Genomic DNA, 26,911 nt, shown 5'->3' on the forward strand with positions numbered 1-26,911 from the left:
ACATACTGAATGACCAGGTCTTTCCATCTATGGAGTTTTTCTTCCTTGACGGTATAGACAAGTATCAAGATGACGATGCCAGGATTCATGGGGCTCAAATTGTGAATGAATGGATCAGGGAACATGAGATGTCATTTTCACACATGGATTCTACTCCACAGAGTCCAGACCTCAGCCCCATGCAGAATCTTTGAGATTCAACTCTCCCATCATCAGAAGATCTTGGTAGAAAATGAACGCATCTCTGGACAGAAATACATGCTGTGACATTGCCAAAGCCTACTGAAACGATGCCACAGTGAATGTGTGTTGTTCTCAGAGCTAAAGGCGGTCCAATTAAATATTAGAGTTTGTGGCTTTTTTCTATGGACGGCCAGTGTACTTCATCTATTCAGTCTTTTGTTTCTTTTCTTTCTGGATGAGGGTTTTGGAGTTCTTCAAAGTAGCTCTCATCCCTACAGTCTTTATGACTACCCTGGGATATGCTTGGATCCACTGCTGTCTTTATCCTTTATACTGATAAACCCAATGAGAATTATCACCCAACTCTGCAGTTCACTTCATATACAGGGACATTTCTAATCTGTTCTGGATCATGCATTTGATTTTTCAGCCTTATACCAAATTCTGACAAGTCCACACCATTTTTTGTTAACAGCTGCTATCAAAACACAGCAGGAAGTATTAAGTGCAGCTACACCAACTGTCTAGCCCAGCCCTATTCAATTAGCGGCCCGCGGGCCACATGCGGCCCGAAAGCAACCCTCGAGTGGCCCTAAAGCAGCTGCCGAGTGACTGGGACTTGGGTCCGAGAAAAACTGAAAAACATCTTTCAGTAACACTGACAAGTTCTTACAAAAATTCCAACATTATTCGCAAACATTGAATGCAACACTTACCGTAACCTAGCAACTAACCCACAATGCCTTGCGTTGAGGAGACACGTTTGAAAAGTTAACATTAGCAGTTCTACACAGGCGAAAATAGCAGCATGTCGTTTTCTGTCCTGAAATGACAAATCGGCGAGGAAAACCGTCGGTTTAATCCTGCGTGGACTGACAAGTATTTATTTATTTACCACCAAGTCCGAACGCCAAACCAATGCGTTTACTCTGAAACGAGTGCTTTGCAACGCTGAAAGATTATAATGTCCGAAGACACCACATTGAAAAAACATGCCGTGTTTCGGACAAACTTTCCCGAGGGATGTCATGAGAGAGCGGCTATAATTCAGAGTTTGACTGCATCTTACAACCGGAGCTGTACTACAATGAAGCGGACCTGCACAGCTCAGGAAAGGGCCACGAAAAAGAAGCCGTTCACAGACTCAGAAACTGTGAAGGACTGCATGTTGGCTGTCGTGGATGAAGTTTTAATGGACGATACAGTTAAGACGAGTGTGACATCTGCTATCAAACAGGTCTGACACGTCAAACATTCTCGCCACAGATGTCTTCGAGACATGGTAAGTGCAACAAAGCAGCGTGCTGTAGCAGACACTAAAGGTAGTTTTATGTATTTATGTGACTATTTTATGTTCACTTATTAGAAGTTTAATATTTAAGAAAGACATTTTTTGACAGTTATTTCACTTAGTTGCACTTTATTATGCACTTTGATGTCAGCTTTACTTCGTTTCAAAGGGATAGTAACTATCACTGTGCCCACTGTTTATTTTTTTGATTATATGCACTGAAGATGTGACTGTCTCAGATGAGACCAAATATGGACAGGGACAAACTCTGTTTTTTGTTATTTCAAAAGAAGAAAAATGTCTCAAGTTCTGAAAAGTTACTGTTAAGCAAGTTACTTTTTAATGCACTTTGAGATGTGACCAAAACAAAAGCTGGTGTTTCTAATCGGCACTTAGTTTTTATGTTCATATGCACCTTAACCTGTGCTTATATTTACTTATCAAAATGTGTTGAAGTTGTGTGTTTGAAATGTAAAATTTAAAGAAGCAGTATTTCAGCACAGGTTTAAGTACTGCTCTTCTATTGTGTTTCTGTCCTTTTGGATGTGGCAGTATGTTAATAAACATCCAGTGTGTTTGTTATCTTATCTGTTTGTGTTTATTTTAAATGGTTAACTTTGCTCACTGTCGGCTAAAAACATCCGGCCCAGCTCATGTTCTTAGTCGGAAAATCCGACCCGAGTCAATTTTTAATTGAATAGCCCTGGTCTAGCCCACTGTATGCACAGACAAATGACTTATCTAAGCATGTCTGGATTAATATGTTGTGTTTGCAGGCAAAATGTTGATGTCGGGCCCATGTTCACCCCCTAAAACACCATTTCCCAAACTGTAAATGTCAGTACTTACCTCAAAGTTGTCATTAAAACAGTTTGCCCAGCAGACACACGATGGATGCTGAGGAGGCTACTCCAATGTTGGAATAATACCAACTGGCCTTTGGTTTTCTATGCGCCAAATAGATGATGAGAATTTGCTCAAACTGAATTTTTCTATCAATCATATGAGCACAACACAGACTAAAATATACTTAATTTTAGGGCCCGATTAAGTCGGCCGATTATAGCCCTTTTCAAAATAACAGTCATCGGCCGGAGTTTTGCCGATTAAACGCCGATATATTCTTAATTTCTGAAAAAACAGTAAATGCTGTGAAGTGTTGGAGTTGCGCAGAATGATGTCCTTGCGCCGCTTGTCCAATGTGAGCTCTGACTCCATTCAGTCTCATCGCTGTCTTCTCAGTAACGTACAGGAGGAAGCTACAGCCAGGCAACATTACAGGAGTGGGCTGAGCCGACAGGTAAGTTTAAAACGACGATGTGAAATGAACAATGACTCAAAATGTCTCCCGTTTCAGTTTAACTCTCTTTGCCGTGTGTCAGGACGAGTGACGCTTGCTTTTCATTTACGTTGCTAAAGTTGTGCTAACCTAGCTTAAGTTGCTCCCTGTCTGTTTATGTTAGCAATAACGTCACTGTAGTTATGCCGACCTAGCATAGCGTTAGCTCACAGCTTAAAAGCCATTAAGTAACAGCAGGAAATAACATAAGTGTACAAAATATCTGAGAGTACAGAACGACCGTTCTTCACTCCGTCAGCTGCGTGTTGAGGCGAATTTAAGGAGGAGCGATATGCATTTAAAGAGGGCTGAAAAGTTAAAATGATTAACATTACCGTCTGTCTTCAGCAACCGTCATGACGTCACTCTCAGTTTGACTATAACGTGACCCAGGCTGGAACAGCAACTCACTGTGTTGTTATGGAGGAACATCAGTGTCGGACTATTTGTGACTCTGTCAAGGATGACATGTTTTGACATCTGAGAAAGGCGTCTCTGGTTTTTGTTTTGGTTCATATGAGTCCTGACTTCATGGCAAAGAAAATAATGGAGTAGAGAAAACGTGATTTAACGTTAAAGGGCATCAGAGGGCTGCATAAATAATGTTTTTGCCAGTAACTTTACTCATTATGTTGCTTAGATACAGCATATGTATATATATATATATATATATATATATATATATATATATATATATATATATATATATATATATATATATATATATATATATAAATAAAACCTACCTCTAATTTTCAGCAACAAGAAGTACCAGACAAGATGTATTTCATAGCTCATTTAAATAGAATGACTCTTTTTTAAGGTTGTATAATTTCCCACAGTTTTAATGCTTTGTTGCATGTTTTTGTACTTGAAAATTCCTCTCTGTTGTAAAGTTAAACAAATATTAAAGTACAAAATATTCTAAAACAGTAAAATGCTCTGCTTGTAATTCATATCTTTGTTGTTGTAAGCGTTAAGGGACCAGTAAAGAAGTTATTTTATTTATTTTTTTAATTGATCAGCTGATAAATCGGTTATCGGAATTTTTTTTCTGCCAAATATCAGAATCGGCATCGGCCTCCAAAGAATCCATATCAGTTGGGCCCTACTTAATTTGTTATAGTAATTTTGTTTAAAATAAACTCTTCGTTGCTCCAGCGCACAGCATCTCTACAATAGAATGGACATCATGAAACAACCAAGAACACACTAGATTGGAAATTATAACAGGCAGCTCAAGAGTGGGGTTCTAGATCAGTTTCTGAGGGACAAAGTTGGAGGACATTTTGGGGGACATGATCATGGTGTCAGACATCAAGAGCTGTCTTCAAATGATTTCTTAGATAACAAATGATGGAGTTGTGAATATCCCAGTGCCTGACTATGGCATTAACTGCCCTGCCAACATCCAGCATACCAACAGACCGTTCTCATCTCTCTCTTGTCATCATCTGTGGCATAGTGTCCTTTGACTAAAGCTGCATTTTAAGGTGGCCTTTTATAGTAACTAAAGAAGTGTCTGTGCAGTGGCCCCACAATCTGATGAGTATCCTTTAAAGCCACATCTGACTGTGGTGTAGATTAACTCAATCAGAATCTGCCAGCAGTAGAACAGTTTTAAATTTTTAATGCAAAACTGATTAAATTTAACTCTATTCCCACCATAAAAAAAGAAACAGGTTTATTTTTTTTACATTTTCTCTGAGTTAGCAAAGGTCATGCTGGATTTCTATTTTTACTCTAAGAAGGAATGAAGCAGAGTTATGTGACAATTGGCGTACGTTTGTATGTCTGTCTGTCTGTTAGCAACATTACTCCCCCAAAAAAATAACGGATTTGGATGAAATTTTAAGGAATGGTCAGAAATGACACGAGGACCATCTTAGATTTTGGCAGTGATGTGGCTTATAGTCTGGATCCACAACTTTGTTAAAGATTTCTGTATCATTGCGGCACAGTGTCACTAACTATGACAACAAGTGAACACTACGTCAGCTGCCTGCTGACGATCACGATTGCGATCCTACTATAAATCGACCACTGCGGACTTATTTGTCAGACATTATACAGGAAACAATTGATTAAATTGTGGGGGTGTTTGAGTCCCATCACTTCCTGCCACCTTGCATATTTAGGCCACACAATTCGGTATCTGTACATAACGTACGCATGTATAACTCACACCTGTGCTCAGCGCAAGGTCATTTTGTTTGTGGGTACATCTATATTAAATGGCCACATTCTATGATGTCGTGATTACTGATCATCAATAAATAATAAATAAATGCTGCATTTCTATTTTTTAAAAAAAAAGGGGGAAAAAAAGCTGCATTTCTGACAATGACATATGGGGGAATTAACAGCCTTGGTGGAGTACTGCTCTCTGAGTACTTTGTTGCTAAATATAACTCTAGATTTTAGCACTGGGTCCCTCTACAAGGCATCACCACAGGACAATATAAAGGAAGACACGCTTAGCAGATGCTGGAATTGAAAATCTGATTACCAGAAACCAGCTCACACAAAATAAATGTCAAGGTTGGGGGTTGTGTGGAAGTTAGTACTGCACTTTGCCAAATTAGTTACACAACAGCTGTAAAATCGAAGAGCTTCAGATTTCGACATGCCTGTGTTATGTGTGACTCTTTTGACATGATCAGTTTTGTTCCCTTGTGTTTGTCATAAAAGACTTGCGGACCTGCAGCACTGGTCCTGGTTCTGAGCTGCACACTGAGAGTCCGGTCCAGGTTTTGCGGTGGATTTTCTTGGCAAGGCGCAGCAATCTGCAGCATCCCCACACGTAGCCAGCCACACACGCTGTCCGAGGAACTGCTATGAAGTTACACCATTAAAGTAAACACAAACATTTATAGATAGATTATCCCAATTACTAGATCGGAGCGCACTTTATATAGACTCAGCCATGTCCATGCAAGTATTTTATAAACATGTGCATGCTGTAATGTCTTTAAATAACTAACTATATTGCTAGAAATGCCTTTTGGCATTCACGTACAGCGCGCAAAGCAAGGGCGAGGAATTGCAAAACTCTCGGCTCGGCTGGACTTTGTGGGGCGCATGTTAACTTCGAGGGGAAAACTGAGGCAGCGTGGTCGCTTTTTTTTAAGAAAAACAAAAAGTGAACTTCCTGTTTCGGGGTGGTCCACAGACTGTGGAGAAAGGGAGGGAGGAGGGAGGGAGAGAGGGGGAGAAGGGGGTGCGCATTCCCGCATTGGCTGTGCAACCAGCTCCAGGGCGCTTTGCGGGACTCCATAGCCGAACATGGGGTTCAATTTTGTCACCGTTTGCGCAAAGCAACTCTGAAAAAAAAAGAAGTATGGAAAAGCGCTCCTGAAGGAAAAGGGACAATGCGACGCTTTTTGTAAACAACTCAAGTCATCTCCATCCGAGCGCGCTTAAAGCAGAAAGTAAGAGAGAAGAAAGAGAAAGGGAGGCTTTACTGGAAACGCAGACTTCCACAGTCCTTGGACCCTCTGAGCTCTTCCAAGGACTCTGGGAACCGAGTCAGAAAGTTTCATGCTGAAGATTCCTGCGTTAACCTGAGGTAAGCTGTGCTGATGGTTCACTTACGCGCTTGAAATCATAACCGATTAGTGATAAATGATTTGAATGTTGTCGCTCATTTACGCAGCACTTTAATTACTGTTACGTTTTTGAAGTGATTTAGAAAAGTCTGTAAACATGAGATTTAGTGGTTGTGTACTAGTTCTGTTTCGACTGAATCTGTTCTGGTGATGGTGCGTGACTTTTCCTCTCTGGGAGTTAATTAATTGAGCTACTTTCCAATTTCTGAACTCACTCCAAATATCACTAACCCAGTTGCATAATGTTTGTAAGAACCGATCAAACACTAGCTTCATGCATTCATTCACTTGGTTCCTCTTCTGCGTATTTTAGCGTTTGTTCTGCCTTTTTATTCAGTCATTTGTGGAGATGCGAAGAATCTGCCGACACAAACTGAGCTCTGACAGAGTTCAGACTTGAGAAAATGCGACTTTTCCTGCCTGTGTGTGTCCATGTCTCCTGGAAGAGCTGCTTTTAGGGCTCTGACTGCCTGCACGGTTTAAACTCATCCGGCACTGAGGAGGGTAGCAGGGCCACCCGAGAACAGCTGTTTCTTGTAACCTGAAATACTTGAGGTGCCAATATCTTTTCCAAATGCGAGTTACTGCCAGGGCACCCACAGAACAACACCATCACTGAGCACTGTGTGAGGCTTTAAGGCACACAGCACATGCAAATGGCCTGACTGATAACTGCTCCAGTCACTTATTGATTTCCTGACGTGTGCTTTTCTGTGTAATTCTGTAGCTTTTTGACTCTTTCTTTTGATTGGAGACAAACACGTGCATTGAAGCCTGCCATTATCTAACTCTAATCTGAGATAGATTATGGATTGTAATCTAATTATCAGTGCCAGAGTTGACTGTAGCAGCTAATGTGAGAAGATTAGGCTGCTGGTCTTCATGTAGTGGCCCTGGACTGAAGAGCGTCAACACCGGACTCAATAGAAGAGCCAAACACTTATTTATTCAAAAGTGACAGTGAGAAGTGCTAAGCACACAAACTCACAACCTCGCCTAACAGTATTTGCACAGACACACTCGCACACACACACATAGAGAGAGCATGTAGACTCCAACGGCATGTTAGGGGGAGACAATTCATAGGATTTGGGGAAGTTAGAAGTGAAAGGATTGTGCATAAGCTACTGAAGTTGTGGGGTTTTTGGTGAAAATAGTTTACATTTTTCTCAGTTACATTTCATTGGAACATGGGTCCAGCTTTTTGAATATAATCCACAGCGGACATGCAGCTCGGACCCTTCTCAAGGTTGAGATGATGGGGGAGAGTCTGAGGGGAGGAAAGTGCACTTGTCCTTTGGCCACGTGTGAAAAGCTCTGCAGGGGAGCTTCCTCACCCTCTCTGGTCTTTATCAAGTGTGTTAAGGCCAAAAGGCTCCTTAATGGGAATGCTCTTAAACAAATAGACCATACAGGAAGCAACTGTCCTCCTGCAGCCTGCCACAGGTGAGGGTTGACCTGCTTTATCAGAGCCATATCAGAGCAGTGATAAGTCTGTGTCAACCTGAATACAATTGGATTCGGGAGAATAGGAAGAAAGCTGGTTTATTTTAATGCGAATTGTGTGTTTCTTAATGACCATTAAGCCGAATGTGAAGCAGAAGTCATTTAAGTAATGGGAGTTTTTCATCAAGGGCAGAGTTTGGATGAGGACATATCTCAGCCTCTTTATCGCTCTCCGTTTCATTAATGATGTAAACAACGTCAAATTTCTGTTGACACCATCGGCCGCCAGTCATGTGACTCGCGCGTAACCAGAGGCAGGCAGCAACAAGTGGTGTGTTTTTGTCCAGATTCCATTTTAGTCCGCTCAGCAAGAAACATGTGTCACGTGATGCCTGTAACCCCCCCACCACACACACACACACACACACACACACACACACACACACACACACACAATCCTCCTCCTCCCCGACACCCTCCTCCCACCTTCCAGGGAGAGAGAGAGAGGGAGGGAGGTAAGGTTGAGGGAGAGAGAGGGTGAGAAAGACCACCCTCACTGGGATCACAGCCCCTCAATCAGACCCTTTCACACCCTGTGAACCTGAAACAATCAGGGTTTAATAGCAGCTGTCTGTCTGTGGCGGCCCTGGCTAAAACCATGTCAGCTCACAGCGCACAGCCCATCAGCTTCGGCTGCAGACAGAAGCGGAGTAGACAGGCCTGGGATGCGCCAAAGGACACATGAGCAAAGACACGCTCCTTTTTTCTGTCCTTATCCCCTGCTACTCTTTTCTCATCTTCTACTTTCCTCCCTTTTACTTGGAGGATTATGAGGAGATGGTCCCCTCCCTTAGATCGACGATGATAGGGTCTGGTATTTAGAGGTTATTTTGGTTCATTAGACTGAGTTTTTTTTTTTGTTTTCGATTCTTTATTCACTTTGTGTGTCATCGTTTATTGACACGGAGCGTGAATAGACTTTGGTGGTTGTTTTGGTCATTATTAAGCCAAACCTCATCCCCTCGGAGTCATCTGAATATCACAACAAGAAGCCTCAATTATGCAACTGGAAAATCTGCCGTCGCTTTCGGACAACTGTTGCATAGAGCCACATCACTGTGATCCTGTCTTCCTAGAAATAAGACACTGAATACATCAAATAATGCTGAAATGAGGCAGAGGAATGAGAAGGGGGGGCTGTTACTAAGTAGTGGGCTGACACCAGAGGGCAAAGGCATTAGACACTTAGAAAGCTTGAATCGCATTAGCCAAAGGGCACACATAATAGAAAGGGGAAATGTTGCAGTCATGGGAAATATTCTGAAAATCATTGTTCATGGTCACTTGGAGCTTTCCCACCCGTTACAAGGCGTATCGGACAAATTGCGGCAGTGGAGATTTAAAAAAAAAAATAAAAGTTTTACAGAGACAATAAGTTCAAAGCAATAGAAATATGAGACAGAAGGTTGGCTAGGGTTGGTATAATTACTTTAGCGGACAAATGATGGGAAATGTAAGCCGTAGTGTCGACTCTGTAGTGATTCCATAACTGGTTTCATAAGTTTACTGCTTAATCAGTGATGAAAGTAACTGCTAGTGGCTGCCCTAATCTAATTTTAGAAGTACATGTGTTTCAATTAGTTGTAATGTTGTTGTGTCAAGAGGCTCATCAGCTGTTCCCTCATTAAAACAAAATCAAGAATGGTTCTAATGTGGAAATATTGCTGTTTGCGAAGGGAGAAAGCTGTAGTTGTGTTGGGGCACAGCAGGCACCAATAGGAGTGATGTTTTTCTGGTTTGCAGTAAATGTAGTGTTTTGGTGAGCGCCTCGGGGAATATGTGCATGCATGTGATATAGATTTGAGCCCGCTGCTAACAGTAAATGCTGGAGCTGATGCCTTCCCCTTCATCCGTCCCTCCTCTTTGAATTTGGGTGGTGGTTTTTTCAAGCATTTCTGCAAGTGTGTGTGTGTGTGTGTGTGTGTGTGTGTGTGTGTGTGTGTGTGTGTGTGTGTGTGTGTGTGTGTGTGTGTGTGCGCACAAGCGGTTAGACACGGTGACTGTTAACTATCATCTCATGTGGTTGATATTAGAAATCAAACCAGTGCTAATAGGATCCAGGTGAGACTGTGAATGGCTTTTGTATGCACAAACAACTCACCCTGATAGTCACTCATTTCCCACGGCTACACTAGCTCGGTTTGTAACAATGGGCCTGTGGTTGGGGTTTCTTTGAGGGATGGTGGTCGGCTTTGGATCACAAAAGCAAAACAGTAGTGGCGTCTGTGGGGGAGGCAGAGAAAACCTGATCTTGTAATTTTTCAGCACAAGTTGTCTGATCAGGTTGATAAAAGTTGATTGAACTCCTTCAGGTTTAAACTGGGCACCGGTGATGATAACTGGATGAATCTGTTGTTTAAAAATGTGCATTCAAGTTTATTCCCAGTATTTGGATTTATTTTTTGAAAGATTAGGTGCATGTATATGTAAGTCTCTTTGACCTTATGTGTTTCAATGTGTGTGTTCTCAGCCGCTTGATGACTCATGCTGTCCTGTCGGCAGGCAGAAAGTGAAGAGGAGGTTGTGTTTATTATTTCACCAGGTTGCCATGGCCACGATGCATTCGGGTGCTGCCATGATCAGAGTAATTACTACGCAGCGTCTGACGGTCACCCTCCTCACTACCTGCGTCTCTCTGACGTCGGCCAATTAGAACGCGACCGTCAGACCTGTGCTTCCATTTGCTGTCAGATAGCAGGCCAGGGTCGTCCTGAGAGTTACAGTGTGCGTCTTCGAAGGTCTTTGAGTTCTTGAAAAGGAAAAAAAAAAAACATCTGGGTGAAACTCTCTTCCTTCCCTCTCTTTATTCTGTCACCAACAGAACTGCAATCTCTCATATTAAGTTCAGTCTATAAACAAGTTGGATCACTCCTTCTTAGCACTTTATATGTAAGTAACTAAATTTCCAGTGCAGTTTTATGTGATAAGCTATTACATTTTACTGCTGGAATGATTATTTCCGATTTCCACAACGTGAGAGACAGAGGGAGACAGAGCGAGAGACGACGAGTTGAGAGAAAGTGCAGAGGCATATTCATGTTGCGTGTGTTTATGATGAGTCTTTCTGGACAACAACTCTGTTATCTGAGATGAGATAATGTTCTAAGATTCTTGGCTTGGCGTATGTTCTGGGGCAACTTGCAGTTCCACATACCACACACTCTGCTTAATACATACGCAGCAAGTATATAGGTATTCCTCTATAAAGCAGCAAAAATAGATTTGTGATTAATCATGCAATGGTATGCAGTATGTTTCATATGTTTAGACATACTGTGAGATGTAGAAGCACATGGGCGCTGACATCTACTAGATATTTTAGTCAGTATATTATTATTTGGCACCAGTGAGTGCAATATCTCAGCTTAATAAAGGATTTTTTAAAGCATTAATTTTAGTTTTAAGTTTGAAGATTATGTTTTAACCACTTTTCCATCGGTGTTAAAACTGAAGAACAAATATGTTGTGAAATGTAGTCAAGTTTCATGTTTTAGTTCGTGAAATATTTGCCTGATCATATCATCTCATCTTTTGATATTTGAGGTTAGTTACATTTTTCAGCTGGTAGTAGAAAGTGTCACGAGCAGCCTTACTAACATCAGTGTAGAGGAGGGTTTGTGTGAGGAAAAAGGGCAACAGTGCATTCTCGCTAAAAGAAATTCTGCATAAGATATGTGTACAAACTAAAATTTTGAAAAAGAATGTACGTAAATTCACCCGCTTGTATTTTTATATTAAATGAAGAAAATTTCAATGTGTTCCAGGTTTATGGAGCCACAAAACAAAATTTTGAACAGGCCTAAACCGCATTGGCGTCGTTACTTTAAACTGCATGTTTATGAGAGGGGAGTAGTGCGGTCAGTCTTTTCAGACCCACAGAGAAAGATGAAGATTCTTTCTCTTTGTCTGTGTTTTTTCTCTCTTTTTTGCTACCTCTCCTCCAAATGTTCCAGTTCTGTATAAATAAATCCTCCTCCCTATCCTCATTCTTTCTCCCATTGCTCTGTCTCTGCTGCTCAGCCTCATGCGTCTTTTTCTATTCCTGTTTCCTTGTTCTGTAAGTAAATGACAGTTGTGAGAAGCTACAGTGGCTTGCTGATGCCACGTTAACCAGATCAGATGCCATAACAGGAAGTCCGTCCGCATTCATGGACGCGAAACGGTGACACGCACATGACTTAGTGCCACTGGAAGCCAAATGCAGGCCGAGCTGTCACCGATACACTGACATGAATCTGCTGTGGGTCAAAGGTAACTTTGCCTTCATTCAAACAGCCTCATATTTACTACAACACATCTGACAAGACATTTAGACTGCAGAGAACTTTGTCGGACTCTCACAGATGATTGAGAAAAAAAACTGTGCACCTTCTTTTAAATTTATAACTAACATCTGTTGATTGTTTTTGTAGCAGAAACTGGATGATAAATACTCCATCAAAGACAAGCATCTGCAACCAAACTGAACCCAATCAGGCTAAATGGCACGGCAGCACATGATTACCAAAAATGATGCGGTGTGCTTGTTTTGTCGGTTTTGCGATAGCCTAAACTGACTGCATGTTTTCTTCTATAGCATCAAATATTGTTTACAGTCATGTTCTCTGCAGTCCACAGCCATAAAACATAAATGGAAACTAGCAGTCTACTTTGTGTCAGAGTTGTTATTGAGAAAATAATTCCCTTCAAGAAACAACAAACTATAGAAAAGTTATGTTTTGTAAGATGTAATTAACTTAATTTCAACAAAGCTCTTGCTGTTCTCCATAACAGTAGAGACAAGGGAGAAGAATCCTTTAAGGGAACCTTGTAGTAACGTGGAATAATACAGTTCCTGTGCATTTGGTACATATTTTCTGACTTAATTAAGCCTTAAGAAAAATAATATTATTGGCACACACTGAGAGGGAACTTTCCATTTTCATTAACAGTGGAATTTGTTGGAAAGCAAAGAAGAGCAAAAGAGAGTAAAGGGTGAACGAGTAAAACGTTTCATAGTGAATGTGGAGGAGTGAGAGAGAGAGAGATGCAGATTGTTTTAAATCCGCAGCGAGTCAGGCTCTCAAATTTATGCCCATGGGCTGCTTCTTGGGTGGGCTGCAGGGAGGGCGGTGCACTAGCTGGAGCAGGGGAAAGTTGCCGACTCCAGACTGCTCGCCTTGCTCTGAAGCTTTTCCTGCTGGAACACATTTACAACTCAACCGTCCTGACTGGCTGACTGACTGCCTGGCCCTGCCCTAACTGACTGAACTACACTGAGTTGACTTTTCTAACGCTTATTGAGCAACCAGGGCTTTTTTCCCGTGTGTTCGATGGCATTTCTAGCTTTAACGACGTCTTTAACGCTGGAATAGTAACTGGAAGCTGCAGCATAACTGCTGAGAGAAGTTTTCCTAAGTGAGAAATTATTACTGTATTTTGGAGTTTTCAAAACTTGGATTTTTACATCATGTTAAAAAGACATTCTTTGCTTAAACTGGAATAGCTTGTGCTCGAGAAGTGACGGAAACAATTCACATCTCAGCTCAAGAACTTGGATCAGATAAGGCATAATTCTGTGTCCTCTGTATTTCGTGCCAGCAGTGACTGTTTGTTTTGCTCAGCATGAGAAAGATCCAGGCCCACATCTAGCCTACAAATAGATTCCCTGATGTTTAAGATGAGGGAGAGTTACTCACTCAACAACCAGCTATCAAGAAAGCCTTTTTCACTGAAATGATTCAGGGAGGATACGAGCTGCTCAGTGAGGCTGATTAAAATTATACATATACTAAGAAGTAGTAAAAACAAAAAAAACAACAAACTAATTCAGCATCAATTTAAGTTCTTCCTCACGTTGTGTCCTACTTATACACTGAAAGGCCTGTTTAGTGCTGAGTTTGTGTAACTTTTGAAAACAGGAGGTTTTTCCTGCCTCAGTAATGGTGCAGGACTGAATACACAGCGAGGAGATGACATCAGCAGCATGTAAATCAGCTCGCAGCACAGCAATAATCTTAAATATAGAGGTTGGTTGGCTGGCTGGTTCACCATGATAATGTGCTGACACATAGACACACACACACATGCATCTTCATGAAGGCCACTGCCAGCAATAGGAGACAGATACAGGTTAAAAAAAAAAAAAGCTTTTGTATGAAATAGGATCATTTATTTAAAATCTTCTCAAAGGCTTTAAAACCAAAAAATGCACTTTCTGATAAAAAAAAAGTCAAACACACATTATCTTTGAAGATAAGAAGAAACATAAAAATTCCTTGTTTGAAAAGAAAAGAAATGTGCGTAGGTGTGTTTCTTCTGCCCCACACTCTTGGTTCATTCCAGCCTGTGTGTCTGGCTGCTTTGTGAGCTAATTCGCTCTGAAGGTATTATGGTTATTGGAAGGCTTGTAAACCATTAAGTCTTTATTTACAAGAGAAAGAAAAGAGGGTCTGAGTAACTGTGTGGGGGCGAGCTAGGTCTTGGTACGGGTGCTGACCCCACTGTAAGTGATCAGAACGGCTAAATTCCTTCAAGTGCCAGGCCCACGGGACATCTGGTGCTGTTTGCTGCAAGCTGCAGACCACTCCTCAATTACATAATTGTGCCCATTAATTACATGAGGAGGGCCTTCATTTCCTGGTAGCCAATAACTAACAAGAAGAGAGCCAGTAAAGAAGGACTCTAAGACACACATGATTATAGTGAGTGTGGTGAAACACGAAACATGGCCTCCCATGTATAAGAGCAGCCCAAGTTAAAAAAGCCACATAGTATACTGGATTTCCAGCGTCGTGGTGAGTGGAGTTTGTGTGTTTTTTCCATGAGGCTTACGGAAATTTACGTCTTATTCGTTAGAATGGAATTTCAAAGGAAAGCAGGAGCAAGGTGATGAAGCAACACAGCTGTTAGTTCGACAGTTATAATCTACAGTAGAGTTTGTTGTTTCCTCAGCATCAGTAGCCACTGTTGTTGGCCACACACAAAGCTCCCTGCAGGTCATTGCTCCTGGAGAGGACCTGCTGGAGGAATGGCTGATAAATACGTGTCGTGACTGGATGGATGCAGGTGCGATGCTACGGTGGGTTTCACACCAGATCAGTGCTCCTGAGGAGAGCTGCTGTCAGGTTGGAATAAAAGTTTACCACAGAGCTTCAACGTGATAGTAGAGGATGTGAGGACTAGTTTAAAAAGGATCATTTTACCCATAATACTAGATTTCCAAATGTCCAACAAATTGATATTGTTGCACTTTGTCACTGTTGCACTTTATTGCTGAACCCTGACTATTGACAGATCCAAGTCAAATGTATGTGGAATGTGTGTTTCATGTCCTGTCCTGCTGCGACCCATGTCTGCAAACTGAATCGTCCCTAGGGGATAAATAAAGTTATCTGAATATGAATCTGAATCTGAATAATCCAGTTATTTTCTGGATTAATCAGTCTATCAGCTAGTTGTTTTGGGTTTAAAAATGCGAGAAAATAGGGAAAAATACAGTAAAAGAGTGAAAAAGAATAACAGTTATGATTTCTCATGATCTATTCTGGCATCTTCCAATATTTGATTTAGTCCAACCAATGGACCAAACCCCCCAAATGTTCATCTTATCATAATTTATGTCCAAAAAAAAGCTGCAAAAGGGAAAACTGGGACTGAAATTCACATAATCAATAATCTACAAAACTCAGAATCCCCTAAATAATATTTGATTCATCATTTGAGTTGAGGATGCAGAATGGTGCACGTGAGGATCAAAATGGTGTTAGTCCTGCGGTTCCCATGCCGTGAACTGACCTGCTGCTGCACTCGGCACGAAGCAAATGTTGGAATGACAATGCGGCTGTCGCAGCTGTTGTTTTTTCAGGTCCGGAGCTGTTGTCCTCTCCTCCTCCTCCTCCTCCTCCTGCTCTTCTTTCTCCTGATGCTCTTCTTGTCCTCATCACTGTCTTTTCACTGTCTTTATGCCAGGGGGGAGGTTGCAGAGCGGGGTTGGCCTGTGGGTGAGGAGCTCGCACAGTGATGCACCTGCTAGCAGAAGTTTGAGGAGAGCGTGAGACAACGGAAGAGCGGCTGGTGGGGGAGAGACACTGTCTTTTCTGTGGGTGTCGGGGAGGGACGGTGAGAGGGCAGCGTACAGTGAAAGGAAGAGGCTGTGGGACTGAGTTTCTTGGTCTTTGGGCTGCGGGGAGGATCGCGGTACCACGCTGGGCATTTATGCTGGGCTTATGGGACCAGACTCAGCTGAATACACAGAGGGACAACAGGGATCCACGCTCACTTTTCTTTTCACACCAAACGTACAACACTGCGTGTTCGCGCCGCGATAGACTGGCGACCTGTGCAGGGGAGGTTCCCTTCTTTTCACACAGTGCATGCTGGGAAATGCTACTGCTCCCCTTCCAGATCCTGAAAAGTGGCGTAGAACGGATGAAAAACACGGCCAGGGTGCACGCACTTTAGGGTTGCAACGATTAATCAATTAGTTCCTAAGTTTTAAATTAACTGCCAACTATTTTGATACTTAAATAATTGGTTCAGATATATGCTTCAACTTGTTAAATCTGAATAATTTCTGGTTTCTTTACCACTTTGTGACATTATAGTGAATGTTTTTGGCTTGTGGACACAACTGAAGATGTCATTTTGGGCTTTGGAAAGTATTTTCTACCATATTTTGCCTTTTTTTCAAAAAAAGAGACAAATAACTGATTAATTGAGAAAATGATCGACAGATTAACCAGTAATGAAAACAATCATAAGTTGTAGCCCTAACATATTTGTTCCCCTTATATGATGTTCTTTACACACCACACAAACTGGATTGTTGTACTTTTATATTCTAAAACTGAGAGCAGGTGGGATGATCAGTTGTAAAGTCACCTGTTTGAGACTTGAACTGTTATTCAAACAAAACGGGGGCAGCAAGTCAAAAAGGTTGTGAAACGCTGACTGTATATCAGTCTGTCTCTCGTCTCTGACAGTTTTATAATGATGTCTGTTGTTTGTTTAATGTTTTTTGCTGAAGTGACTGAACTTACGGTAAACCAGTGAAAGTGGAGAGCACAGTTTCACCTGTTAATACAGATCAATTGTGTCATTCAAGTGGGATCTGTTTGTAGGAATATGAGTGGGGTTTTTTTGCATTGCATCTTGTTTTTCTTGCAGTAGGTTAGGTCAGGTGACAGTATTTTGGTCATATCTTAGGTAAGCTGTTGGTTTAGATGTTCAGTTTGATGTCGTAATAATGTTTCCTACTATTTGTAGCGTTAAAACAATAAGACACGGTAGTTTACAATCTGTGTGATCCTATAATCCTTTTATTCTCTAATCAGATAAAGAATATCTCTCCAGCAACACAAAAGCATACAGTCTCGCCTCAGTTTCTCCTAATCTGATGACTCTGCAGCAAGTTGTTGGACTTTCCCAACTGCTGATTATTTCCCCAGCAGTTAAACCTCTTGTCCACCGATCTGTTCCCGTTATTTCTATTCTGGATGGGACAGGCAGTTGCTCTGCTATGGCACATTTATTGGCCCTTATTAGCTGGCACCTGTAGTCCATTAAAAGCTGCGGTCAGCTGACAGACTGACAGATACATACAGTCTTTGTGTTCTCAGTGGGGTGCGAGCAGCACTTCATTTGGGATATGAACGGAAATTTGTTATGCTGTAGAGAACAATCGCTGGACGTTCAAAGTTTCAAGCGCCGAAACCCGCAGGATCCCATTCAAAGGGGTTATTTATCGACTCTTGTCTTCTCGTGCAGCTGTGGAGCAGAAATGTGGTGAGCACTTGTGCGTTCAGTGCGTGTCAGTGCATCTGTGTGAATGTTAAGCGTTGTGCGCACATGCTTGGGCGTACAGTGGGCGAAGGGCCCCAGATGTGGATCTTGTGCAAAGAGGGGAAGTTGTCGGTGATTAGCTGAACTTTTAGGTCCAATTTTGTCACATAGTATGATTTGATTGGTGCCAACTTTGCTGTGTTTAGAGCTTTGCATACAATATTTAAAAAAAAAAAACAGTGGAGGAGAGTCAGAAACTTGGCAAGCTCTCTCTTAAATGTCAGTTCCACAACAATATTGTATTTCAGTGTATTTTAGGTAGACAAGTCTTCAGTGTAAAATGGCGAGGGAAATGGAAATTCCATTCTCTTGCTTGATAACCTATGTCCTAATATCAGTTGTTAAATAACGTGTGATGAATTGGGATGACACCAAGCTAATCCAGAAATTCAAAAAAGTATCTGAAGTGTGCAACTAAATGACAGAAAAAGACACCATAATACTTAGATGCTTTGTCATGTGCTGTTTTGGCTTTTAAATTAGTTGCTGCAGATCTTTTAGTGGTCAACACACTTCATTATAAAGTATATAAACTTGTATATCTGAAGAATGCAATAAAATAATCCCTGGGTTACTGGTAATGATCAGCAACTTTAAATAGCAGCTGTGGGAGAAACTTGAATCTTTATGTAATCAGCCCCCAATACTGGAAGTCACATGTCTTGATTTGTGTGAATGTTCTCCAAGACGTTCTCCTTGGATAGATCCTTAATAGAGGAGTTACATCACTTGGCTTCAAGAGTGAATATTGGGCAACTGGAGTTCTCTGGCTGGGAATAATCACTGCATTCCATTATTTTGGAAATGATACACAGTTTTAGATTTTTAAAAAAAAAAAGGGTGAATCTGAGAAATCGTAACTTTTCCTTAAAAACAAGCAGAGTACCTCGATTTAAACTAGGTCTATTCCTCTCTGTGTTTCAAAATGATGCATCACTGAGACTTTAGAGCAAAAGGCAAACACTTGTCGTAAATCAGTTTTCTTTGCCCTTAATGTCACACGCTGTTCTCTCTCATTTCATGCATATCTGTTTCTTTAATCAAAATTTCGGTATTTTTAACTTTAACTAACTGGAAGTGCTCAGACAAATCAATGCTGTAGCGCTGTAATTACAAACAAAATATGTTCCAGTTAATGGTGAGCTGAATCCTTGTGGCTGCTCCCTCCCTCGTCTTGTGTGTCCCGGCTCACACTCCAGCTTCCTGTGGGATAGAGCCGAGCCTCGGGGCAGAGGGATGTCTGTTTCCAACCAGCGAGCTCTGTCACACATGCTCCGGCTTGTCAGACTGAGTTTGTGTGAGGGCGATGGGGTGTCAGAGTGAGTGCGTGTATGGAAGTGTTCCTATATGGGTCTCCGGCCGTCTCGTTGTGCAAGTGTGTGTGTTTAGATGTTCAGAGATATGGGTGTTTTCTCTCTGTGGGTGGAGGCGACTGTCTAGGACACGATGAAAAATTCAATTAGAAGGAGTTCACTGCGGTGCAGGTTCATCTCAGGTTGCCTAAACACACTTTGTCTTTGTGAGCTTTATTGGTGGGACAGCAGCGGAAAAGTGTCTGAAATTTGAAAGACTGTAAAACATTTACTGTCTCTTGTTGCAATGGAAAATAAACAGCATGTACACATGACACTTGCACGCGGTTCTTTCCATTAGTGTACGACTGGTAACTCTCCTAACTGGGATAAAGACAGGAAAAGATGTTAGAGATGTCAGTGTTTGTGATTATAATCAAATAAATGTTGCACAATTTGGCTCTAACATCACTAAAGTAAATTTTCATTGTCAGAAGATTTTTTCCACCAACTAATTTTATGCACAGCTACGATTTCGTCATCATTTTCATGCGTTTATGTTAGCTTGTTTTGCCTTTTCAACACTCCCAACCCATCAAATTTTTGATTTAGTACCACATAGGACCAAAAACAGTGCAACTCAAGATTGCTGCAACTGTTTTTTAACTTTTAAAACTGTATTAAACAAGTAATAAGTTATCAAAATAGTTGTTTCAGCTACACTGCACTCTATTTTTGGGAGAGGGATTGTGAAATTAGTCTTTTCCATGAGAAGGACATAACATTTTTCTCGAAAACAAGTTTCACGTCATATTTTAAACACTCAATTTTTTCAACTAATTCTATGTTGTAGTTTGTTTTTTTTTTAATTCAACTGTACTATAATTTCACTGAGTCAGGGTTTTGCCATGTTTATGTGGTTCCACATCATGTCTGATCACTCTCTGGCAGTGCGTTAGGAGACACTGCGGTGTGCAAACATTCACTGGATGTGTGTGTGTGTGTTTCTGTGTAAGCAGAAACTGCATGTCTTTAAGTTGAACCTGCACACACACAGCGGCGTGCTTCACCTCGGTCCTTCTTCCCCTGCTGGTCGGCCATCAGAGCAGGCTGGTGGTGTGTCTGAGGTGTGTGGCTTACCACCACGTCACTGCCTGGAGGGCTCCGGCTGTCTGTTGTCACCTTTGCGCACAGACATAGGTTGTGTTTCCCTTCTCTGATTGATCTAAAATGAAGAAAACCCCACCGCTCACATGTAAATGCAAAAAACACAAGTACACACTTTGGCAGCCACCTCAAATGTATAACCAGCCTTGTAAGCCCTTCATACTTATTTGTATGAAATGAAAACTTTAAGTTAAGTGCAAACTACACGGACTGAACCAAAGCAGTTTTTTGCATTGAAATAAGAGAAAGTGCAAGCAAGCAAATGGAGGAGAAACTTCCATTGTGTAATATGTGACATCTATTTGGCTGTTAGGGTTGATCGGATCGTGCCTACATACAGCAATAACCGTAGCCGATTTCAATTAGGTCGTCCTCCCCGTTGAAGTAGTCTCCTGGTGCAGCGATGCACTGCTCAAAGTGTTTTTGCAACACTTTTAACGCTTCCTGGAAATTCCAATATGTCATCGTGCTAAGTCATCTTTGAAAAGCACTGAAATACATAAATTGTGTCAAAGTGGTGACCCTTTAACCCTAATTGTAATTTGGGGAAGAAGAAGAAGTCACATGGAGTCAGATCTAATAAGCAGGGTGATGGGGAGCAGTGATTGCATTGTTGTAGCCAAAAAAGACCGTGTGTAATCACTGCACTGTGCATTGAAGCACTCATATGCTATCGCGTCACAGTTCAGCTCTTTGAGACAAATGTTGGCACTCTGACACTTTAGGACATTACAGCACAACTCTGTCTTCAACGCCCGACCCTGGGGGACTAATTCACGGTGTACAATCATGTAAAAGTTGAAGAAAATGACGAACATGCTCTGGAAGGGTTTACTCTAAAACACGTTCGACAAATTCAAGATTTCTTTGGATTAGCTGGCTTAACAAAACCTAGAACTCAAACCTAAAAGCAACTTTCTGTGGTAATCGGGTTATTTTCCCCAGGCTCTGTACACAGTCCCATAGAATGGTGCATTTAACGTGTCATTTGATTCTTTTTCTAGCAAGCATTGATGAATATAAAAGTTTATTCTGGTAAAAAGCATTGTTACTGTAAACGATGCAAAAAAAACCTGTTAGTCATGTAAGTTAGTATATTTATTTTGGCACTCACTGTATCCTACTGCTTATTTCTAATGTGATATAGATAGATAGAATATTCTCTGTATTAAATACCAATAGACTAATCTTTTTTTAAAAAAAAAAAAATCATATTCTATTAGCTGCAGTACGAGCAGTGTAAAACGAACTCAGCAGCAAATTAGGACCAAACATAAAAAAAACATCTTTATGCATTTTCCACATCACCAACTAAATGCATGCAGATTTCCATGGCAACACAACACATACAGTTTGCGCTAATCTAACCACATGGCTGTTTCAGTAGCATCACTAATTTACAGTTCAGCAGGTTTGCAGATAACTGGCTGACTCATAACAGTCAGATCTTTTGATCAAGACAAATTTTTGTAAAGGCAATGTGTTTTTTTTTTTGTCCTCCATATGTTCTTGCAACATCTGTTCTCTATAGCTTCTTTTACACATGATTCATTCTTCTGCCAGTTTTATAAAATCCCACAGTGCACAAGCCAAAAGTACTAAGTTTTTTTTGCTGTTTTTGTTTGCTTTTTTGTTTGTTTATTCTTTACATTTAATTCTCCACCACATATGCTGTGTCTGAAGGCTTTTGCTATATTCATAATTGCATCCATGCAGGGAGGAAGTGCTGCTCTGTGGCTGGTTTTACTTTGTGCTGCTGCAGCCTCTTACTGGTGCTGTGACTGAAGTCTTAAGGAATTGTTGACCTATCTGTTGTCACTTTTATATAAAAATAACTCTGAATGGTTATATAGAAACAGGTGACAATGACATACATTATTGGGAAGGGCTGTGCAAAGGATTTGACTTTTGAATTTGTGGTAATTCTTAGGAATCTGGCCTACCACTGTTGTGAGGTATGTAAGAAGATGAGATACATGCAGTATGAATATCTCACAGTATGTATACTACGGTGGCTGAGAGGTGCAAACCAAATTTACATAATGCAAAACACTTGTACAACCTCCAAGACAAATTTACAAGCGACAAAACACTTTTATAAGTCCAAAAACACTTTTACAAATCCAAATTTAACCGGAAAGGGAATGTCCAAACTCCGGGGTTGAACCTGAAGTGACAACGAGGAGCGGCTAATGCAACTTTTGGTTGTTGTTGATGGTGAACCAAGCGAGCGGGTGATGTTTTGCCCGTTTTGTGGGGAACATATGAACCGATTGACGTGGATTTGTTTTTCGTGTGGTCGGTCTTTAGGGTGTTTAAATGGCGCAGATCAGACCGAGAGAGTGCATTAGCCGCTCCTCGTTGTCACTTCCAGTTCAACCCCGGAGTTGGGACATTCTCTTTCCAGTTAAATTTGGATTTGTAAAAGTGTTTTTGGACTTGTAAAAGTGTTTTGTCGCTTGTAAATTTGTCTTGGAGGTTGTAAAAGTGTTTTGCATTATGTAAATTTGGTTTGCACCTCTCGGCCACCGTAGTATACACACACACACACACACACACACACACACACACATGCATACACACATGTTGACCTTTCCCAATGCAACCTCTAAGATGCCCACAAGTCAACAAGAGAGTTGTTTTAACCTCAGCCAATTGGGGTTTGGAAATTGAGGGGAAATGAAACTAACAAATAGATGATAATTCATAGATCCCTCCTCTCCTCTCCTCTCCTCTCCTCTCCTCTCCTCTCCTCTCCAATCCTCTCCTCTCCAATCCTCTCCTCTCCTCTCCTCTCCTCTCCTCTCCTCTCCTCTCCTCTCCTCTCCTCTCCTCTCCTCTCCTCTCCTCTCCTCTCCTCTCCTCTCCTCTCCTCTCCTCTCCTCTCCTCTCCTCTCAGTAAACACAGTGAAGAGCAAACGTTTTTAACTTGGAGTGTTAGCGCCAGAGCTCTTCTGCTAACTGACCCGGGGCTCTGAAGAGCTGCACATAACAGGCGCCCACATTGGCTTTTGTGTGCAGGAGGGTCTTTACATAACCCACATAACCAAGCACATTGTCTAGCAACCAGCCGACTACTGAAGGGCCTTGTAAATGGAGGAGGGGGTCTGCTTGAGTGGAGGCCAGTAGCCGAGTTGAGAGGCTAGTGGAGCTAAGCTAGGTCATGACTAAAGGCTAGTTTGTCAGCTTGATAATGCCTTCAGGGTATTGATGCAATGAGCTCTCTCAGCAGCAGAAAGGGCTCGTAAAAAAAATCTCCTGATGCAGGATTAGTTTTAGCAAATAAAAGTCCGACTTACAAATTATGTTTGCTTGCACACACAAATTCTCATTTGTTAAAGGTGTGCAAAAAATGTAACATTAAAGAAATGATGCTTTTTGCAAAAAGGCCCATTTGCCAATGTAAATTCTGTCTCAGTTACCTAACGCCCCTCTATGCTCCCTACCACATTACTCCACAAAGCCTGGCCTTCTTCACCCTGTTTCCAGTGTTTGGGTCTGAGCCAGAATTCCCTTGGAACTGCCCAGGACGTTGAGGTATATTTTTCCTCCCTGCGCCCAACTATTCGTTTTTTCAAGATGTTTTCTTTTTGCATAAGAGTAATATTTGCATGTCTCTCTCATTGCACCGACCAGATCACACCCAAAAGTCTTAAAGATCCTTGTCTGCTGTCAATTTTTGAGTATTGTAGTAACAAGAACGAGAGTAACTCATTTATCTCGTTTCATGTTTTTGTCTGTGTCAGTGGAATCCCAAGCAAATTGCCATAAAATTTTGTACAGTTTTCACTTAAATTCTATGGATTGACCTCCAGTCACTGGAGGATAATCTTTTGATTTGACCAATGCCAGCTGTCATCATGCAGTTTGCATCAGCCGCAGTCATTTCAGTGGCGGTACAACAGGTTCTCACCAGTAGCTGTGATTTTGACGCAGCCCCTCATTATCAGCTCCACACTTCACCTTAGATCAGATGTTAATGATCCATTTATCACTGACACTTGATGCCCCTGTCATTCTTAACAGCTCCCTGCCAGGACAGAGGAAGCTTTTACTGCTGTTCCTGAGATGACGCCATTGTTTTACAATACACAAAGGCAAGGTGTCCCGATGGCCCTTGTGTGAGTCCCCGGATGGCCCCTAGTTGCACCACTGAGAGTTTCACGCTATTGTCACCGGGCTGCAATCACAGGGCACAGCCGGAGTGTGGAAGCAGGGGTGGGGGGAGATGGACGTGGGTTGTATGGGCGCTTTGAAAAGATGTGTGAAATGGGAGTATGGGTATTAAGGGTCTTGGCTTGGTTGGGGGTCTATTGTGCTGAAGGCTGAGCCCCCTACTGGCATCCATGATCTCCTCCATTGACACAGCAGCTCTGCTCTGCTCCCTGTGTGTGTTTTTGTCAACCTCTTTCTCGCTCTCTCGCTTTCTCTCACTCGCTCGCACCCGCCTTCTCTTTACCTCCCTTATGCAGCTTTTTCTTTCTTGCTCTGAGTCACGGCCAAAGAATCTGGAGAGTCCTTCTCCCTCCTGTTTGAGTTAACTGGAGAGTAATAGCAGTGAATGGCGATGATGACAGGCCGGTATGGTTGCGTTTCATCGTAGTGTCAACTGCTACTGTATGCATGTAATTTAGAAGCCCCATAGTCAACGCTGTGGACACATTGTGTGGGCAGTACTTAGTATTTTCCACTGAAATGAACCGACATTTTTGCAGAAGATTATCATCCATCACTCACCAAATTCTTTACAATATTTCTGAGAATTTAAATAAACTTTTTACAAACTGCTTAGCCATTGTTTTTATCTCTTTTTCCTCTCCAAAACGCTGTCTAATCTTTTACTACTTGTGTGCAACTCTGTTATATTACTGTAAATGCTGAAAAAAATAAATTTTAGGATATTTAATTTGGACATTTAGCCTAGAAAACATTGAAATCAACTGAAAATCAGCTCTTAATTCTAAAAATCTTAATTCCACAGCATGCAATGGTATTTTGGGCAATGGTGTGCTTTCAATTATGATGCAGCACCTGTTTCAGCATCAAGAAGCCCTTGTACGCATGATGATGTCCACACTATTCAGGCCTCGTCAACCCACATCAGGAGCCAACCTCACTACAGTTCTTGTGGCTGAAAAGGAGCAAATCCCTGCAGCTAAAACCTTGTTGAAAGACTTACCAAAGGAGGAGAAGCTGTTGCATGTTGGTCACTCTTAATATGTATCATTATTGACATGCTGTGTGTCATTTAGATCGCTTTAAGGCATCTGTTAAACCACACTCTTTCACGATTTGATTTAAAGCCTGGAGGATAATTCCACACAATATTATCGTAGCTTTTCTGGCCATTTGTACTGCTATAACATAAATTCTTCTCTTTATTTTGCCTCCATCTCCCCGCAATGCGCTCTGGGTGATTCGGACACAGGTCATGAGTGTGTTTCGGACAGATTGTGAATGTGTGTGTACATACACCTATTTGCACAGTGTTATCCAGCTTGTGTGAGGCCAACAGGAGTCACACGATTGTCAATAGTAGAAGTCTATAAAAACCCGTCATTGACAAAGAGAGAACAAACAGCCACGGTTTGTTCAGGATTTCCTAACAAACAGTCCACAAGGAGGACCAGGGATAGTGCAGAGGGAAGGAAAGAGAGAGTCCGAGAACAGCAGTGAGGATTTGACTCTTCATGTGGAACAACAGATGAAAGAGAAGTAAATGATGATGTTGACTAGAATCTGATATCAATATAAACACACAAGCAATACAACAGTTAAAAAAGCATATTAAAAGCCAAGACTTAAGAAGCAGCTCCCATAATGTATAAGTACTCTATTATAAACAAAAATTCTGTGTTCAGTATGCTAAAGGGAAATGACATATACAAAATTTACACTTTCTTTGCCTAAAAAAGCCTTTCATGGATTGTTTATGTAATTGGGTTCAGTATCATATCATAAAACATACTGAATCTTCACTCAGGCTTAAAGGACTAAAAATTAGCCCAATACTACACCACAATTGTACAGGATAGGCAAAAATAAGCCTCCATTTCAGCCTGTTCCTTTTTCGGTTATGGAGCTTGTTAAATTTTTCTTTTTTGTGAGGAAATAGTATTTATTGCAAGCATGTGTATTAATTCTTTGTCAGCTAAATGCACACAATTCAATTTTTGGACTGTAGTTTGTAACTGAAATAAACCATTTCATTCATGCTGACATTTTTAGGCAATGCTTCAAGCTCTAAATAAAATGTCTTCTGCAGTTGAACATTTACCATCACAGACTTACAAGTTCATTGTCAAAAATTCACTGCTCACTTTTTCTTTACTGTTACAAAGCCAGCCCTGTAGCAGAGATTTTTTAAAAAAGCATAAAAAGATTTAGACTGCAAAAGTAGTGAGACTTACTGTTATTAGATGCATAGGATTAAACAGGATGGCATCTTAAACAAACACACCTGTTATGGACACTTTTTTATACCTTTTTATTTTTTGAATTGTAGAATAATAAAAAAAAAAATAAATGAAAGATGATGACTGCATGATTCAACGATTCAGTAATGTCACTTTAGTTAATAAATAAGCTTCGACTGCACAACTGAAAGTCAATTTTGATGATCACGTTTTTTATAATCATTGTAACTAAAGCCGTCAGATAAATTCCTAAAAGTCAGAACTGAAGTAATGGTAGATACCGTAGC

The 26,911-nt window shown here is 41.2% G+C and overlaps 1 protein-coding gene across 2 annotated transcripts in view; it reads left to right on the plus strand.

Moving 5' to 3' along the window:
• Nucleotides 1–6,029: 6,029 nt before the first annotated feature.
• Nucleotides 6,030–26,911, plus strand: part of gli1 (GLI family zinc finger 1) — a 55,061-nt gene continuing 34,179 nt past the window's right edge. For both annotated transcript variants that reach the window (XM_055010841.1, XM_055010842.1), the window contains exon 1: nt 6,030–6,381. The gene's annotated coding sequence lies outside the window, so the exon portion shown is untranslated. The remainder of the gene's footprint in view (nt 6,382–26,911) is intronic.

The sequence above is a fragment of the Amphiprion ocellaris genome, chromosome 5 (assembly GCF_022539595.1).
Source record: "Amphiprion ocellaris isolate individual 3 ecotype Okinawa chromosome 5, ASM2253959v1, whole genome shotgun sequence".
In the NCBI taxonomy this organism is placed as follows: domain Eukaryota; kingdom Metazoa; phylum Chordata; class Actinopteri; family Pomacentridae; genus Amphiprion; species Amphiprion ocellaris.